This window comes from Pseudophryne corroboree, assembly GCF_028390025.1.
Source record: "Pseudophryne corroboree isolate aPseCor3 chromosome 3 unlocalized genomic scaffold, aPseCor3.hap2 SUPER_3_unloc_64, whole genome shotgun sequence".
Taxonomy (NCBI): Eukaryota; Metazoa; Chordata; class Amphibia; order Anura; family Myobatrachidae; genus Pseudophryne; species Pseudophryne corroboree.
The window spans coordinates 521,473-538,628 of NW_026967557.1; the positions used below are offsets into that span (position 1 = coordinate 521,473).

The 17,156-nt window shown below is 49.8% G+C and overlaps 2 protein-coding genes across 5 annotated transcripts in view; one reads left to right on the plus strand and one right to left on the minus strand.

Moving 5' to 3' along the window:
- LOC134984570 (oocyte zinc finger protein XlCOF7.1-like) overlaps positions 1 to 17,156 on the minus strand; it is a 326,662-nt gene that overhangs the window by 227,185 nt on the left and 82,321 nt on the right. The gene's annotated exons all lie outside the window — the stretch shown is intronic.
- The window catches only part of LOC134984566 (oocyte zinc finger protein XlCOF6-like), a 191,900-nt gene that overhangs the window by 23,558 nt on the left and 151,186 nt on the right, over positions 1 to 17,156 (plus strand). For all 4 annotated transcript variants that reach the window (XM_063950121.1, XM_063950122.1, XM_063950123.1 and 1 more), the window contains exons 2-5: positions 10,311 to 10,502; positions 11,749 to 11,827; positions 11,947 to 12,044; positions 12,199 to 12,493. The gene's annotated coding sequence lies outside the window, so the exon portion shown is untranslated. The remainder of the gene's footprint in view (positions 1 to 10,310; positions 10,503 to 11,748; positions 11,828 to 11,946; positions 12,045 to 12,198; positions 12,494 to 17,156) is intronic.

The window sequence follows — 17,156 nt, forward strand, 5'->3', positions numbered from 1 at the left end:
CCGCGTGTGTATGTAAGTGTCCTGCCCCCGCGTGTGTATATAACAGTGTCCTGCCCCCGCGTGTGTATATAACAGTGTCCTGCCCCAGCGTGTGTATATAACAGTGTCCTGCCACCGCATGTGTATATAACAGTGTCCTGCCCCCGCGTGTGTATATAACATTGTCCTGCCCCCGCGTGTGTATATAACATTGTCCTGCCCCCGCGTGTGTATATAACAGTGTTCTGCCCCCGCGTGTGTATATAACAGTGTCCTCCCCCTGCGTGTGTATATATCAGTGTCCTGCCCCCGCGTGTCCTGCCCCCGCGTGTGTATATATCAGTGTCCTGCCCCCGCGTGTTTATATATCCGTGTCCTGCCCCCGTGTGTTTATATAACTGTGTCCTGCCCCCGCGTGTGTATATAACTGTGTCCTGCCCCCGCGTGTGTATGTAACAGTGTCCTGCCCCGCGTGTGTATGTAACAGTGTCCTGCCCCCGCGTGTATATGTAACAGTGCCCTGCCCCCGCGTGTGTATATAACAGTGTCCTGCCCCCGCGTGTGTATGTAACAGTGTCCTGCCCCTGCGTGTGTATGTAACAGTGTCCTGCCCCCGCGTGTGTTGCCCCCGCGTGTGTATGTAACAGTGTCCTGCCCCCACGTGTGTATATAACAGTGTCCTTCCCCCGCGTGTGTATGTAACAGTGTCCTGCCCCCGCGTGTGTATGTAACAGTGTCCTTCCCCCGCGTGTGTATGTAACAGTGTCCTGCCCCCGCGTGTGTATGTAACAGTGTCCTGCCCCCGCGTGTGTATGTAAGTGTCCTGCCCCCGCGTGTGTATATAACAGTGTCCTGCCCCCGCGTGTGTATGTAACAGTCCTGCCCCCGCGTGTGTATGTAAGTATCCTGCCCCCGCGTGTGTATATAACAGTGTCCTGCCCTCGCGTGTGTATATAACTGTGTCCTGCCCCCGCGTGTGTATATAACAGTGTCCTGCCCCCGCGTGTGTATATAACAGTGTCCTGCCCTCGCGTGTGTATATAACAGTGTCCTGCCCCCGCATGTGTATATAACAGTGTCCTGCCCCCGCGTGTGTATATAACATTGTCCTGCCCCCGCGTGTGTATATAACATTGTCCTGACCCCGTGTGTGTATATAACAGTGTCCTGCCCCCGCGTGTGTATATAACAGTGTCCTGCCCCCGCGTTTGTATATAACAGTGTCCTGCCCCTGCGTGTGTATATATCAGTGTCCTGCCCCCGTGTGTTTATATAACTGTGTCCTGCCCCCGCGTGTGTATATAACTGTGTCCTGCCCCCGTGTGTGTATATAACTGTGTCCTGCTCCCGCGTGTGTATGTAACAGTGTCCTGCCCCAGCGTGTGTATGTAACAGTGTCCTGCCCCCGCGTGTATATGTAACAGTGTGTTATGCACACCAGTGCCTGCAGGAAAGTACTGGTGTCAGGACTGTTATGCACTCCAGTGCCTGCAGGAATGTACTGGTGTTTGAACTGTTATGCAAAACAAATGGACTCACAGACAGACTGGGGAATATGACATAACATACACAGAAGGTGATAGGGTAACAAAATACACACAAAGTGAACAGAGAAGCCCAGAGGCTAAGGAACTGGGTATCTCCCTTGTATTAGAACTGCTCAGATGGGAAAAGCAAGATGTTGTGTTTTAATACGTAGAGAACCCGAAATGCTGTTGCTAAGGGCAACAGCAAAACCCTAAAGGGTTATCAACGGGTGTGGCAGTAAACTCCTTGGTCAGAGATGGAATGATAGACACAAGGAGAGTCTCCACAATCCTAATTCTCACTTGCAGTGCACAGGTTCAGCTTACTGCCACTAAACTGACCCCTGACACCTAGCACAGTGAGACAGGATTAGACAGGCAAGTCTTAGAATACAGCCGCAAACTTGCTAAGTTCACAGAGTAGTAACAGAACCCCAGCAAGCTAAACGACTGACTCCAGTCTTACTGCTAGGTCTGGATTGGCAGAGTGTAATACCAAATCCCCAGGCCTATTTGCAGTAAGCAACAAACAAATACAAAGCTACACAGTACCGGCTAACTTTCAGAAACTGACTAACCAACAAAGATTCAGCAGCATCTGCTTACCCCGAAAAGAGGCCCCACAAAGCAGGTGCTGTCCACGCCCCACTCAGACCCCACAGACTGTGAGCACAAAAACCAGCACCGGATCCCCTGCCATGCACAGAGCCCACAACCACTGCACAGCAAAAGACCCGAACCGGAGTATCAGCTGCGCTCAGGTTACTCCGCTAGCACTTGTCTCCCGGTTGCCATGACAACGTGGCAGCACAGGGCAGGAGACCCTAACAGTACCCCCCATCTGACGAGGGGTCAAAGAACCCCTACCACCGGGTTTATCGGGGAACTGCGAGAAGAAAGAGCGTATCAGTCTGGGGGCATGAAGATCACAACTGCGCACCCACGACCGCTCCTCCGGGCCATACCCCTTCCAGTGCACCAAAAATGACAGCCGACCCCGAACCACCTTGGAGTCAAGAATCCTTTCAACAACAAACTCCCTCTGGCCACGTATCAGAAGAGGGGAAGGTCTTCCACTGGAAGAAGGATTACTAATCGCCCGTTTTAAAAGGGAACAATGAAATGTTTTATTGATACCCAAAGAACGGGGCAGATCTAACTGAAATGCCACCGGATTGATAACCCTGGTGATCTTATAAGGGCCGATGAACCGGGGGCCTAACTTATGAGATGGCTGTCTCAACTTCAAATTCTTGGTAGACAACCAGACGAAGTCTCCTAATTTGAAGCTGCAGGGTCTTTTCCGCTTATCAAAAACCCTTTTGGTCACTAATGACACAGACACAAGGGCTTTCTTCACTTTCCGCCAAATACCTCTAAGGACCGAAACCACAGAGGAACCACCAGGCGTGGAGTCCAGGGGGTCAAAAGAATTGGCCTTAGGATGATGCCCATACACACAAAGGAAGGGAGAGATCCCTGTAGCAGAGTGAGCCGCGTTGTTATAGGCAAACTCCGCCATTGACAGATGAGCAACCCAGTCAGTCTGACACTTGGAGACATAACACCTGAGGAACTGCTCCAAGGACTGGTTCACCCTTTCAGTCTGCCCATTAGACTGCGGATGGTAGCCTGACGACAAGCTGATAGAAATCTGGAGATCGGAACAAAATGCCCTCCAGAATTTGGCCACAAACTGGGATCCGCGGTCAGAGACCACATCAAGTGGCAACCCGTGGAGACACACAACATGCAGCATAAATAATTCAGACAGGCGTCTGGCCGATGGCAGCCCAACCAGTGGAACGAAGTGCGCCATCTTCGAAAACCTGTCAACGACAACCCAGATGGCTGTCATCCCCCGAGGATTTGGGCAAGTCCACCACAAAATCCATTGAAATGTGGGTGCATGGCTTAGATGGGATAGAGAGTGGATGTAATGGGCCAACAGGAACCCCTCTAGGAGTCTTATTTCGGGCACAGATGTCACATGCTCGAACCCACTGATCCACATCCTTAGCCACCGAGGGCCACCACACCGCCCTAGATAGCAACTCCCGAGTTCTGGCAATACCCGGGTGACCTGCAGACTTCTTGGCATGGAATTCCAGGAACACTCGCTGTCTTAACCTAGGAGGCACAAACAAAAGACCTACCGGAAGGTCTGGAGGAGCCTGCTCCTGTGCTCTAAGGACTAATGATAAGAGGTCCTGGGTAATGCCCACTTTAATACATGATGGGGAAACAATGGGCAACGGCTCCTCGGTGGTCTCCTGGATTGGAGCAAAACTCAGCGAGAGCGCATCAGCCTTGATGTTTTTTGACCCAGGGCGATATGTTATCAAAAAATGAAAGCGAGCAAAAAACAAAGCCCATCGTGCCTGCCTGGCATTGAGACGCTTCGCTGACTCTAAATATGCCAGATTCTTATGGTCAGTGAGAATTGAGACCACAAACTTAGCCCCCTCAAGCCAGTGTCTCCACTCCTCGAGTGCATCCTTAATAGCCAACAATTCCCGGTTACCCACGTCATAATTCATCTCGGCAGGCGAAAATTTACGGGAAAAGTAAGCACAGGGATGAAGGCGATTATCAGACACTCCCATCTGAGAAAGCACTGCCCCAATACCCATCTCAGAGGCATCCACCTCCACCACAAAAGGACGCTCTGGATCTGGGTGTCGCTGCACCTTGGCCGAAACAAATGCCCTTTTGAGACGGGCAAAAGCCGCTTTAGCCTCACAAGACCAGTGAGCAACATCCGCCCCTTTCTTAGTGAGTGCCACCAAGGGCGCCACTATAGACGAAAATCCAGCGATAAATCGTCTATAAAAATTCGCAAAGCCCAGGAAACGCTGAAGCGCCTTCAAACTAGTGGGCTGCACCCAATCCAGGACTGCCTGTACCTTGGAACCCTCCATTTGGAAACCTTCTGGGGAGATAATATATCCTAGAAATGCGATTTGCTGAACTTCAAATTCGCACTTCTCCAGCTTCGCCCCAAGCCGGTGGTCTCTGAGTTTCTGGAGGACTAAGCGTACATGCTTCCGATGTTCCTCCAGGGAATGGGAGAAGATTAGGATGTCATCTAAGTATACAACTAAGAATCTATCCAAATATTCCCTGAGCACATCATTCATGAAATCCTGGAAGACTGCCGGAGCATTACAGAGCCCAAAAGGCATCACCAAATATTCATAATGCCCTGAGTGGGTATTAAAGGCAGTCTTCCATTCATCCCCCTCTCTTATTCGGATTAGATTGTACGCACCGCGTAGGTCAATCTTAGAAAAAATGGTGGCAGTACGAAGCTGGTCAAACAAGACCGAAATGAGAGGCAGTGGGTATGAGTTTTTAATCGTGATACTGTTCAATTCCCTGAAGTCGATGCAGGGTCGCAACGAACCGTCCTTTTTACCCACGAAAAAGAACCCCGACCCAACTGGAGACTGTGAAGGTCTGATAAATCCCTTAGGCAAGTTCTCCTGAATGTACTCTGCCATAGCCTGAGTCTCAGGACGTGACAGGGAGTACAACCTGCTCTTGGGAAGCTTAGCATTTGACAACAAATCAATGGCACAGTCATAGGGGCGATGGGGAGGTAGTACCTCTGCAACTTTTTTGGAGAACACGTCCGCAAAATCTGCATAACACCCTGGCAATCCTGGCAAACTTAGCTGCGAGAGCCTGACTGGAAGGCTCAAGCAACTCCTGAAACAATCAGTACCCCAACTAAGAATCTCCCCAGAGACCCAGTCAAATTGAGGATTGTGGGCCCTTAACCAGGGTAACCCCAACACCAATGGGGCAAAAGTACAGACAGTCACATAAAAGGACAATTTTTCAGAGTGTGTGGCTCCAATAAACAAAGAAATCTGGCTAGTGCAAGAGGTAATTTTACCTTGGGATAATGGTTCCCCGTTTAACCCACAAATCTCAATTTCCGATGCCAAGGGTACTAAGGGAACAGAGTGTTTCAGGGCGAATTGGCGGTCCATAAAAACCCCGTCGGCCCCACTGTCCACAAAGGCCTCAGTCTTGACAGTTTGACCGAGGATCTTCAAGGTCACCGGAATGATAAAAGTCTTCTTGGGAAATTCTGACTTCTGGCCTGACAGGATATTTCCCATCACCCTCAGGCCCTGAAGCTTTCCGGCTTTTCTGGGCATGATACTACCACATGACCTTTATTCCCACAGTACAAACACAACCCCTGCTGTCTCCTCCGCGTCTTCTCACGCGAGGAGAGGCAGGTAGCCCCAATCTGCATAGGCTCCTCGGAAAATTCCTCAGAGTCTGAGGTTCCCTTGGGAAGGAAGGAAATCTCAGTCTCCCTTTCAAGCCTACGCTCTCTCAGCCGTCTATCCACCCGGATGGATAACTGCATGAGCTGATCCAAGCTATCAGGCAAGGGATATTGTACCAGTTGGTCCTTTATCTGGTTAGAAAGACCTCTTCGGTACTGGTGTCTCAGGGCTGGGTCATTCCACTGGGTATCATGGGCCAACCTCCGAAACTCCGTACAGTAAACCTCAACTGGCCTTCGCCCTTGCTTAAGGATCGAAATCTGAGCCTCGGCTGAGGCCGTCTTGTCAGGGTCATCATACAACATGCCCAGTGCCGTAAAAAAAGCATCAACACTTTTAAGCGACGGACAGTCAGACTGCAACCCATATGCCCAGACCTGTGGGTCTCCTTGTAGCAAGGAAATCACTATGCCCACCCGCTGAATCTCCGACCCAGAAGACTGAGGCCTAAGCCGGAAGTATAGCTTGCAGCTCTCCTTGAAACAAAAGAACTGCGAGCGATCTCCAGAAAAACGATCCGGGAGATTTACTTTCGGCTCCTTAACCCCTGCAGGTGCTGCTGCTGCGGGAGCTCCGCCAGCAGCCTGGGAGGTGTGCATTTTAATGGACAAATCATTAAATTGTCGAGTCAGGACCTGCACCTGATCGACCACCTGTTGCAACGTATTTTGAGGGGTATGCTCCATATTCCCACAAAATTTCAACAGGAGTATTAGGCTGCTGAATATGTTATGCACACCAGTGCCTGCAGGAAAGTACTGGTGTCAGGACTGTTATGCACTCCAGTGCCTGCAGGAATGTACTGGTGTTTGAACTGTTATGCAAAACAAATGGACTCACAGACAGACTGGGGATTATGACATAACGTACACAGAAGGTGATAGGGTAACAAAATACACACAAAGTGAACAGAGAAGCCCAGAGGCTAAGGAACTGGGTATCTCCCTTGTATTAGAACTGCTCAGATGGGAAAAGCAAGATGTTGTGTTTTAATACGTAGAGAACCTGAAATGCTGTTGCTAAGGGCAACAGCAAAACCCTAAAGGGTTACCAACGGGTGTGGCAGTAAACTCCTTGGTCAGAGATGGAATGATAGACACAAGGAGAGTATCCACAATCCTAATTCTCACTTGCAGTGCACAGGTTCAGCTTACTGCCACTAAACTGACCCCTGACACCTAGCACAGTGAGACAGGATTAGACAGGCAAGTCTTAGAATACAGCTGCAAACTTGCTAAGTTCACAGAGTAGTAACAGAACCCCAGCAAGCTAAACGACTGACTCCAGTCTTACTGCTAGGTCTGGATTGGCAGAGTGTAATACCAAATCCCCAGGCCTATTTGCAGTAAGCAACAAACAAATACAAAGCTACACAGTACTGGCTAACTATCATGAACTGACTAACCAACAAAGATTCAGCAGCATCTGCTTACCCCGAAAAGAGGCCCCACAAAGCAGGTGCTGTCCACGCCCCACTCAGACCCCACAGACTGTGAGCACAAAAACCAGCACCGGATCCCCTGCCATGCACAGAGCCCACAACCACTGCACAGCAAAAGACCTGAACCGGAGTATCAGCTGCGCTCAGGTTACTCCACTAGCACTTGTCTCCCGGTTGCCATGACGACGTGGCAGCACAGGGCAGAAGACCCTAACACAGTGTCCTGCCCCCGCGTGTGTATGTAACCGTGTCCTGCCCCCGCGTGTGTATGTAACCGTGTCCTGCCCCCGCGTGTGTATGTAACAGTGTCCTGCCCCCGCGTGTGTATATAACAGTGTCCTGCCCCCGCTTGTGTATATAACAGTGTCCTGCCCCCGCGTGTGTATGTAACAGTGTCCTGCCCCTGCGTGTGTATGTAACAGTGTCCTGCCCCCGCGTGTGTTGCCCCCGCGTGTGTATGTAACAGTGTCCTGCCCCCGCGTGTGTATGTAACAGTGTCCTGCCCCCGCGTGTGTATGTAACAGTGTCCTGCCCCCGCATGTGTATGTAACAGTGTCCTGCCCCCGCGTGTGTATGTAACAGTGTCCTGCCCCCGCGTGTGTATGTAACAGTGTCCTGCCCCCGCGTGTGTATGTAACAGTGTCCTGCCCCCGCGTGTGTATGTAACAGTGTCCTGCCCCCGCGTGTGTATGTAAGTGTCCTGCCCCCGCGTGTGTATGTAAGTGTCCTGCCCCGCGTGTGTATATAACAGTGTCCTGCCCTCGCGTGTGTATATAACAATGTCCTGCCCCCGCGTGTGTATATAACAGTGTCCTGCCCCCGCATGTGTATATAACAGTGTCCTGCCCCCGCGTGTGTATATAACATTGTCCTGCCCCCGCGTGTGTATATAACAGTGTCCTGCCCCCGCGTGTGTATCTAACATTGTCCTGCCCCCGTGTGTGTATATATCAGTGTCCTGCCCCCGCGTGTTTATATATCCGTGTCCTGCCCCCGTGTGTTTATATAACTGTGTCCTGCCCCCGCGTGTGTATATAACTGTGTCCTGCCCCCGCGTGTGTATATAACTGTGTCCTGCCCCCGCGTGCGTGTGTATATAACTGTGTCCTGCCCCCGCGTGCGTGTGTATATAACTGTGTCCTGCCCCCGCTTGCGTGTGTATATAACTGTGTCCTGCCCCCGCGTGCGTGTGTATATAACTGTGTCCTGCCCCCGCGTGCGTGTGTATATAACTGTGTCCTGCCCCCGCGTGTGTATATAACTGTGTCCTGCCCCCGCGTGCGTGTGTATATAACTGTGTCCTGCCCCCGCGTGCGTGTGTATATAACTGTGTCCTGCCCCCGCGTGCGTGTGTATATAACTGTGTCCTGCCCCCGCGTGTGTATATAACTGTGTCCTGCCCCCGCGTGCGTGTGTATATAACTGTGTCCTGCCCCCGCGTGCGTGTGTATATAACTGTGTCCTGCCCCCGCGTGCGTGTGTATATAACTGTGTCCTGCCCCGCGTGCGTGTGTATATAACTGTGTCCTGCCCCCGCGTGCGTGTGTATATAACTGTGTCCTGCCCCCGCGTGCGAGTGTATATAACTGTGTTCTGCCCCCGCGCGCGTGTGTATATAACTGTGTCCTGCCCCCGCGCGCGTGTGCACAACTGTGTCCTGCCCCCACGCACGTGTGCACATATGTGTCCTGCCCCCACGCGCGTGTGCACAACTGTGTCCTGCCCCCGCGCGCACAAGTGTGTCCTTAGATGGTGCCGGCCTATCTGTATATGAATAGCAGTCTCACTACGGGTTCCGCAGATACCGTAGATGGTGCCGGCCTATCTGTATATGAATAGCAGTCTCACTACGGGTTCCGCAGCAGCGGGACTAAGGGGTGTGTGCACAGCGTTCGTCCCTATATTACACCTAGGGCTGCTCCAAATCCCATTAACATTCCTTGGGCATGTACGGAGTGCTGGGGTGGAATTTCACTTACAACTCATGCAAATTGGATGTCCAGCCGTTACTCCCCCCATATCTTCTGCCTCCTCCTTACTGAGCAACGCTGGCCGCCTCCTGTATCACATCCCCCGTTTTGTTGTACTGCGTAGGACCACCCACCTGATGGGCACGTCTTTCACTGTCCACCACCGCTGCTTATGTATAATGGGACACCCAGTGACCCTAGAGGAGCCGTCACTTTCTGTCGCTAACTAGCGGTACGCTGGTACACTCGGTCGGTGCAGCACGACCAAATCTCCTGTCTCCATGGTCAGGTCACTCCCCGTTTCTTCTGCTGAGCTGCCCCTGCTCGTAGTCAGGCCACCGTCACACCACCAGTTCAGGCCAGGCTCAGGGACTCAGGACCTCACCCGCTACCACCCGTTCTCCGCTCTCTGCACCACACAGCCTCTAAACTCCGTTTACCGGTCAGTCCTTTTTCCAGTTAATGGTCTCTCTCCTCGGACGCTGTATCTTCCTCCACCAGCACGCGAACACCACTTTGTCCTGGCGCGGGGGCTTCTAGAAGAATTTTCTCCAGTCCCCTCGTGCCCATCTAGTCCCACTGTCCCGCTGATCCCATAGTACAGGGTGCATTGAAATAGGATCACCCTCAAGGGCATATAACTACCATATAAATTTCATTTATTTACACTCATACAAATCATAGCATCATACTAGGGAGCTACACTTATAGCTATAGTAATAATACAGGGACATGACTGGGGAGGTGAGGGGATCTGGGAGTGTCACAGTGACATCACTTATATCTATAGTAATAATACGGGGACATGACTGGGGCGGTGAGGGGATCTGGGAGCGTCACAGTGACATCACTTATATCTATAGTAATACAGGGACATGCCTGGGGAGGTGAGGGGATGCGGGAGCATCACAGTGACATCACTTATATCTATAGTGATAATACAGGTACATGACTGGGGAGGTGAGGGGATCTGGGAGTGTCACTGTGACATCACTTATATCTATAGTGATAATACAGGGACATGACTGGGGAGGTGAGGGGATCTGGCAGTATTTATAGTGATATTGATGCCTTCCCCATTTTGCAGGATTGCACAGTAGTGAAGAAGACATTCAATGAGTGTGAGACACCCAGCAGCCGTCCCTGTTTGTCAGAAGGACTAAGCAGAACCCAGAGCCCCATTACGGTGCCTCCACCTCACTCACTGATACATGAGAGACACAGTGACCAGAAGATCCTGGAACTCACCAACAAGATCATTCAGCTGCTGACTGGAGAGGTGAATGCTGGGAATGGAACATTATACAGTAACACCAGGGGGTGTGTCTGGGTGATGACTGGAAAGGTAACTGCTGGTAATGGGGCATTATACAGTAACACCAGGGGACGTGTCTGGGCGTTGACTGGAGAGGTGACTGCTGGGAATGGAACATTATACAGTAACACCAAGGGACATGTCTGGTTGATGACTGGAGAGGTGACTTCTTGGAATTGGATATTATACAGTAACACAAGGGGACATGTCTGAGCGTTGACTGGAGACGTGACTGCTGGGAATGGGACATTATACAGTAACATCGGGGAATGTGTCTGGGTGATAACTGGAGAGGTGCCTGTTGGGAATTGCACATTATACAGAAACACCAAGGGATGTGTCTGGGTGATGACTGGAGAGGTGACTGCTGGGAATGGGGCATTATACAGTAACACCAGGGGATGTGTCTGGGTGATGACTGGAGAGGTGACTGCTGGGAATGGGGCATTTATACAGTAACACCAGGGGATATGTCTGGGTGATGACTGGAGAGGTGACTGCTGGGAATGGGGCATTATACAGTAACACCAGGGGATGTGTCCGGGTGATGACTGGAGAGGTGACTGCTGGGAATGGGGCATTATACAGTAACACCAGGGGATGTGTCCGGGTGATGACTGGAGAGGTGGCTGCTGGGAATGGGGCATTATACAGTAACACAGGGGATGTGTCTGGGTGATAACTGGAGAGGTGACTGCTGGGAATGGGACAATATACAGTAACACCGGGGGACGTGTCTGGTTGATGTTTGGAGAGGTGACTGCTGGGAATGGGACATTATACAGTAACACCGGGGGACGTGTCTGGTTGATGATTGGAGAGGTGACTGCTGGGAATGGGACATTATACAGTAACACCAGGGGATGTGTCTGGGTGATGACTGGAGAGGGGACTGCTGGGAATAGGACATTATACAGTAACACCAGGGGATGTGTCTGGGTGATGACTGGAGAGGTGACTGCCGGGAATGGGACATTATACAGTAACACCAGGGGATGTGTATGGGTGATGGCTGGAGAGGTGACTGCTGGGAATGGGGCATTATACAGTAACACCAGGGGACGTGTCTGGGTGATGACTGGAGAGGTGACTGCTGGGAATGAGACATTATACAGTAACACCGGGGGACGTGTCTGGGTGATGACTGTATCACTGTGTGTGTCAGGTGTCTATAAGGTGTCAGGTTGTCACTGTCTATGTCTCCATGCAGGAGGGGGAGTATATAGAGGAACGCAGAGGTCAGTACAAGGACGTGATGATGGAGAATCACTGGCCCCTCACATCACTGGGTAAGAGGAGACTGTCATGTATTGTACAGGGGAGAGCAGGTATGGGGGCCCCCTATATACACACATCATCTGATAATCACTTATATACACTGTACTCAGTCACTGTGTGTCTCCTACAGATGGGCCCAGTAACAGAGATACCCCAGAGAGATGTCCCCGTCCTCTGTATTCCTAGGATTGTACAGAGGAGAATCACAGGATCCCACAGGAGGATCAGGTAGGTGGGATTTAGGGTCTCACCCATACACCAAAGTGACTGTAACTACATGATCTGTAGAGGAGCTGTGTCTTATACACTGATATTATATTGTTTCACCTCAGTTTAATCTGACTGTATGCAAATGTCATTAGAGTGTTTGTTTGTTTTTTAGGCACAACGTCTGTCTGATATTAAAACAAAGGTAGAAGAAGAGACGTATGTGACTGATATAAAGGCAGAAGATATAGAGGGAGAAGAAGAGGCGTATGTGACTGATATAAAGGCAGAAGATACAGAGGGAGAAGAAGAGACGTATGTGACTGATATAAAGGTAGAAGATACAGAGGGAGAAGAAGAGACATATGAGACTGATATAAAGACAGAAGATATAGAGGGAGAAGAAGAGACGTATGTGAGGGGTGATCAGCAGTGTAAGGAGGAGGAGATCCCTACAGATATAAGCACAGGTGAGTAATAAACACTTTTCTCTGACGTCCTAAGTGGATGCTGGGACTCCGTAATGACCAAGGGAATAGCGGCTCTGCAGGAGACACGGCACAAAAAGTAAAAGCTTTAAGACTAGCTGGTGTGCACTGGCTCCTCCCCCTATGACCCTCCTCCAAGCCTCAGTTAGAATTTTGTGCCCGGCCGAGAAGGGTGCAATCTAGGTGGCTCTCCTGAGCTGCTTAGAGTAAAAGTTTAGACTTAGGTTTTTTTATTTTCAGTGAGTCCTGCTGGCAACAGGCTCACTGCATCGAGGGACTAAGGGGAGAAGAAGCGAACTCACCTGCGTGCAGAGTGGATTGGGCTTCTTAGGCTACTGGACATTAGCTCCAGAGGGATCGATCACAGGCCCAGCCATGGATGGGTCCCGAAGCCGCGCCGCCGGCCCCCTTACAGAGCCAGAAGACAGAAGAGGTCCAGAAATCAGCGGCAGAAGAAGTCCTATCTTCAGTAAAGGTAGCGCACAGCACTGCAGCTGTGCGTCATTGCTCTCAGCACACTTCACACTCCGGTCACTGAGGGTGCAGGGCGCTGGGGGGGGGGGGCGCCCTGAGACGCAATATAAACACTTTTTTTGGCAAAATATACATCACATATAGCTCCTGGGCTATATGGATGTATTTAACTCCTGCCAGTTTTTCTGTAAAAAGCGGGAGAAAAGGCCGCCGAGAAGGGGGCGGAGCCTATCTCCTCAGCACACAAGCGCCATTTTCCCTCACAGCTCCGCTGGAAGGACGTCTCCCTGAATCTCCCCTGCAGTCCTGCACTACAGAAACAGGGTAAAAAAGAGAGGGGGGGGCACTAATTTGGCATATATAAACTACATAGCAGCTATAAGGGAGAAACACTTGTCCCTATACATATTATAGCGCTCTGGTGAGTGCTGGCAAACTCTCCCTCTGTCTCCCCAAAGGGCTAGTGGGGTCCTGTCCTCTATCAGAGCATTCCCTGTGTGTGTGCTGTGTGTCGGTACGTGTGTGTCGACATGTATGAGGAGGAAAATGGTGTGGAGGCGGAGCAATTGCCGGTAATAGTGATGTCACCCCTTAGGGAGTCGACACCTGACTGGATGGTCTTATTTAAGGAATTACGTGATAGCGTCAGCACTTTGCAAAAGACTGTTGACGACATGAGACAGCCGGCAAATCAATTAGTGCCTGTTCAGGCGTCTCAAACACCGTCAGGGGCTCTGTATCTGTAATACGATTCAGCAGGCTCATTCCACGGCAGGGTTGCCGTTAACGAAATCGGTGAAAGCTCATTCTACCAGAAAGGTGGACTCATTCTGGGCGGCTGCCCCAGGGGTTTCGGCATTACAACTTTGCCGAGCTGCTACTTGGTCGGGTTCAAACACCTTTGTGAAGTTTTACAAGTTTGATACCCTGGCCGAGGAGGACCTCTTGTTTGATCAGTCGGTGCTGCAGAGTCATCTGCACTCTCCCGCCCTTTCTAGAGCATTGGTATAAACCCCATGGTTTTGAAGCATCCCCAGATTCCTTTAGGACTTATGAGAAAATAGGATTTCTCTGACGTCCTAAGTGGATGCTGGGACTAAAGAAAGCTTTAGGACTAACTGGTGTGCACTGGCTCCTCCCACTATGACCCTCCTCCAGACCTCAGTCAGATTTTTGTGCCCGGCTGAGCTGGATGCACACTAGGTGGCTCTCCTGAGCCTGCTAGAAAGAAAGTTAGAATTAGGTTTTTTATTTTCAGTGAGATCTGCTGGCAACAGACTCACTGCTACGAGGGACTAAGGGGAGAAGAAGCGAACCTACCTGCTTGCAGCTAGCTTGGGCTTCTTAGGCTACTGGACACCATTCGCTCCAGAGGGATTGAACACAGGGCCCGACCTCGATCGTCCGGTCCCAGAGCCGCGCCGCCTTCCCTTACAGAGCCAGAAGCAAGAAGTGGTCCAGAAAATCGGCGGCAGAAGACTCTCAGTCTTCAACAAGGTAGCGCACAGCACTGCAGCTGTGCGCCATTGCTCCTCATGCACACCTCACACTCCGGTCACTGATGGGTGCAGGGCGCTGGGGGGAACGCCCTGAGCAGCAATAAGACACCTTGGCTGGCAAATATACACCATATATAGTCCAAAAGGCTATATAGGTGTAAATTAACCCCTGCCAGATTTCCAGAAAAAGCGGGAGAAAGTCCTCCGAAAAAGGGGCGGGGCTATCTCCCTCAGCACACTGGCGCCATTTTTCCCTCACAGCTCCGCTGGAAGGACGCTACCTGGCTCTCTCCCCTGCAGTCCTGCATACAAAAGGGTAAAAAAGAGAGGGGGGGCACTAAATTTAGGCGCAGTATATATTATATAAGCAGCTATAAGGGAAAAACACTCATTTATAGTGGGATCCCTGTGTTATATAGCGCTCTGGTGTGTGCTGGCATACTCTCTCTCTCTGTCTCCCCAAAGGGCTTTGTGGGGTCCTATCCTCTGTCAGAGCATTCCCTGTGTGTGTGCGGTGTGTCGGTACGGCTGTGTCGACATGTATGATGAGGAGGCTTACGTGGAGGCGGAGCAGATGCCTGTAAATGTGATGTCACCCCCTGCAGGGTCGACACCTGAGTGGATGAACTTATGGAAGGAATTACGTGAAAGTGTCAACTCCTTACATAAAAGGTTTGACGACATGGGACAGCCGGCTTCTCAGCCTGTGCCTGCCCAGCCGTCTCAAAAGCCATCAGGGGCTCTAAAACGCCCGCTACCTCAGATGGCAGACACAGATGTCGATACGGATACTGACTCCAGTGTCGACGACGATGAGACAAATGTAACTTCCAATAGGGCCACACGTTACATGATTGAGGCAATGAAAAATGTGTTGCACATTACTGATATTACCCCGGGTACCACAAAAAAGGGTATTATGTTTGGGGAGAAGAAACTACCAGTAGTTTTTCCCTCATCTGAGGAATTAAATGAAGTGTGTGAAGAAGCGTGGGCTTCGCCTTATAAAAAATTGGTAATTTCTAAAAGGTTACTAATGACGTACCCTTTCCCGCCAGAGCATAGATCACGTTGGAAAACACCCCCTAGGGTGGATAAAGCGCTCACACGCTTGTCAAAAAAGGTGGCACTACCGTCTCCGGATACGGCCGCCCTAAAGGAGCCTGCTGATAGGAAGCAGGAGGCGATCCTGAAGTCTGTATATACACACTCAGGTATTATACTGAGACCAGCTACTGCTTCAGCATGGATGTGCAGTGCTGCAGCTGCGTGGTCAGATTCCCTGTCGGAAAATATTGGTACCTTAGACAGGGACACTATATTGCTAACCATAGAGCATATAAAAGATGCAGTCTTATACATGAGAGATGCACAGGGGGATATTTGCCGGCTGGCATCTAAAATAAGTGCAATGTCCATTTCTGTATTAATTTTAACCTCTATGTTTTGCTGTGTAATCCCCATATAAAGGGGGCATTTTAGAAGGTGAAGCAATAAAAGCTAAGTTTTAAGGTAATTAAATCAATAGGAATTTCATTTTGTGCGCCCAACTAAGCAACTACTTGGAGTCCCTCCCCCCATCCTTTCTCCCCTCTTTTTGGTTGCATTAAATTGAGTTGCATATGGGCTGCACCCCCACAGTTTACCTCTAGTTTTAGAGTGAGATATTTCAATGGGGTTCATCTAGTCGATACAAATAATTGATTGTGCGCATAGTGTGCAGATACACTTTCTTTCTCCTTTCCAAAATTTGCATTGTTGGTTTCCAGCTTTCTTTAGTATCTAGCACCTAATATAAATTACATTTGGTTATTACAGACCATATATATCATTTTCTTACATTAGAACAACTTTAGTAACACAGGACCTGATTGGCTCCTTCCGTGACGACAAAAATGTCTAATTTTAGTCTCACTAAAGATCTTGAAAACAGGAGAGATAAATTGAGAAATGACATGGAATCAGTCTTCAATGATACATCCGCATCACATACCAGCTTACAAGCTGATTGGACTGATGATTTATTTGGATTAAAATTGGCCTTAATGAAACAGAGCAGGCTTTGTTGGAATAGAACAACCTCTGAGAAATATTTGAAAAATGATTTGGTACCAAGGGGTCTTCGACCTAGACTCTTTCCTGCTTATGAATTGGCCAATAATGAACTGAAGAAAGAGTGGGAGAATACGTTGTTAAATTGCTCAAAGGAGCTTATTAAAATACTCATCAAACATGATGACATTATACTCACACAACTGACACAAGAGATCTCCAAATTAGGAGATAGACTTAAAAATTTTTAAAATTTAGATGTGTTCCAACAGAGGTATGAAAAATATAGAAAGGAACTGGAGGAATATGAAAATGAAATAATTGAAAGGAAGAGACGAAAATTTATAAGAGATAAAACTGATTTTTCAATGAATAGAGTCTTCAAGTGGAATACCCACCCCATGAGAAATAAGAACACTCAATCCTCTAACTACTCCACCTCCGAAGTTGATTCCTCGGATGGGGAATCTGCCAAAAATGTATCTTACAATAGAACACAGAAGAGGGATTTTTTAGGCAAAACCCCGAGAGACACACGAGATGGCCCGAGTATAGATGGAGGAAGATCAGGAGGGGGCAGGGGAAACAGAAGGAAAAGAGACTCTTTGGACTGGCAAGAG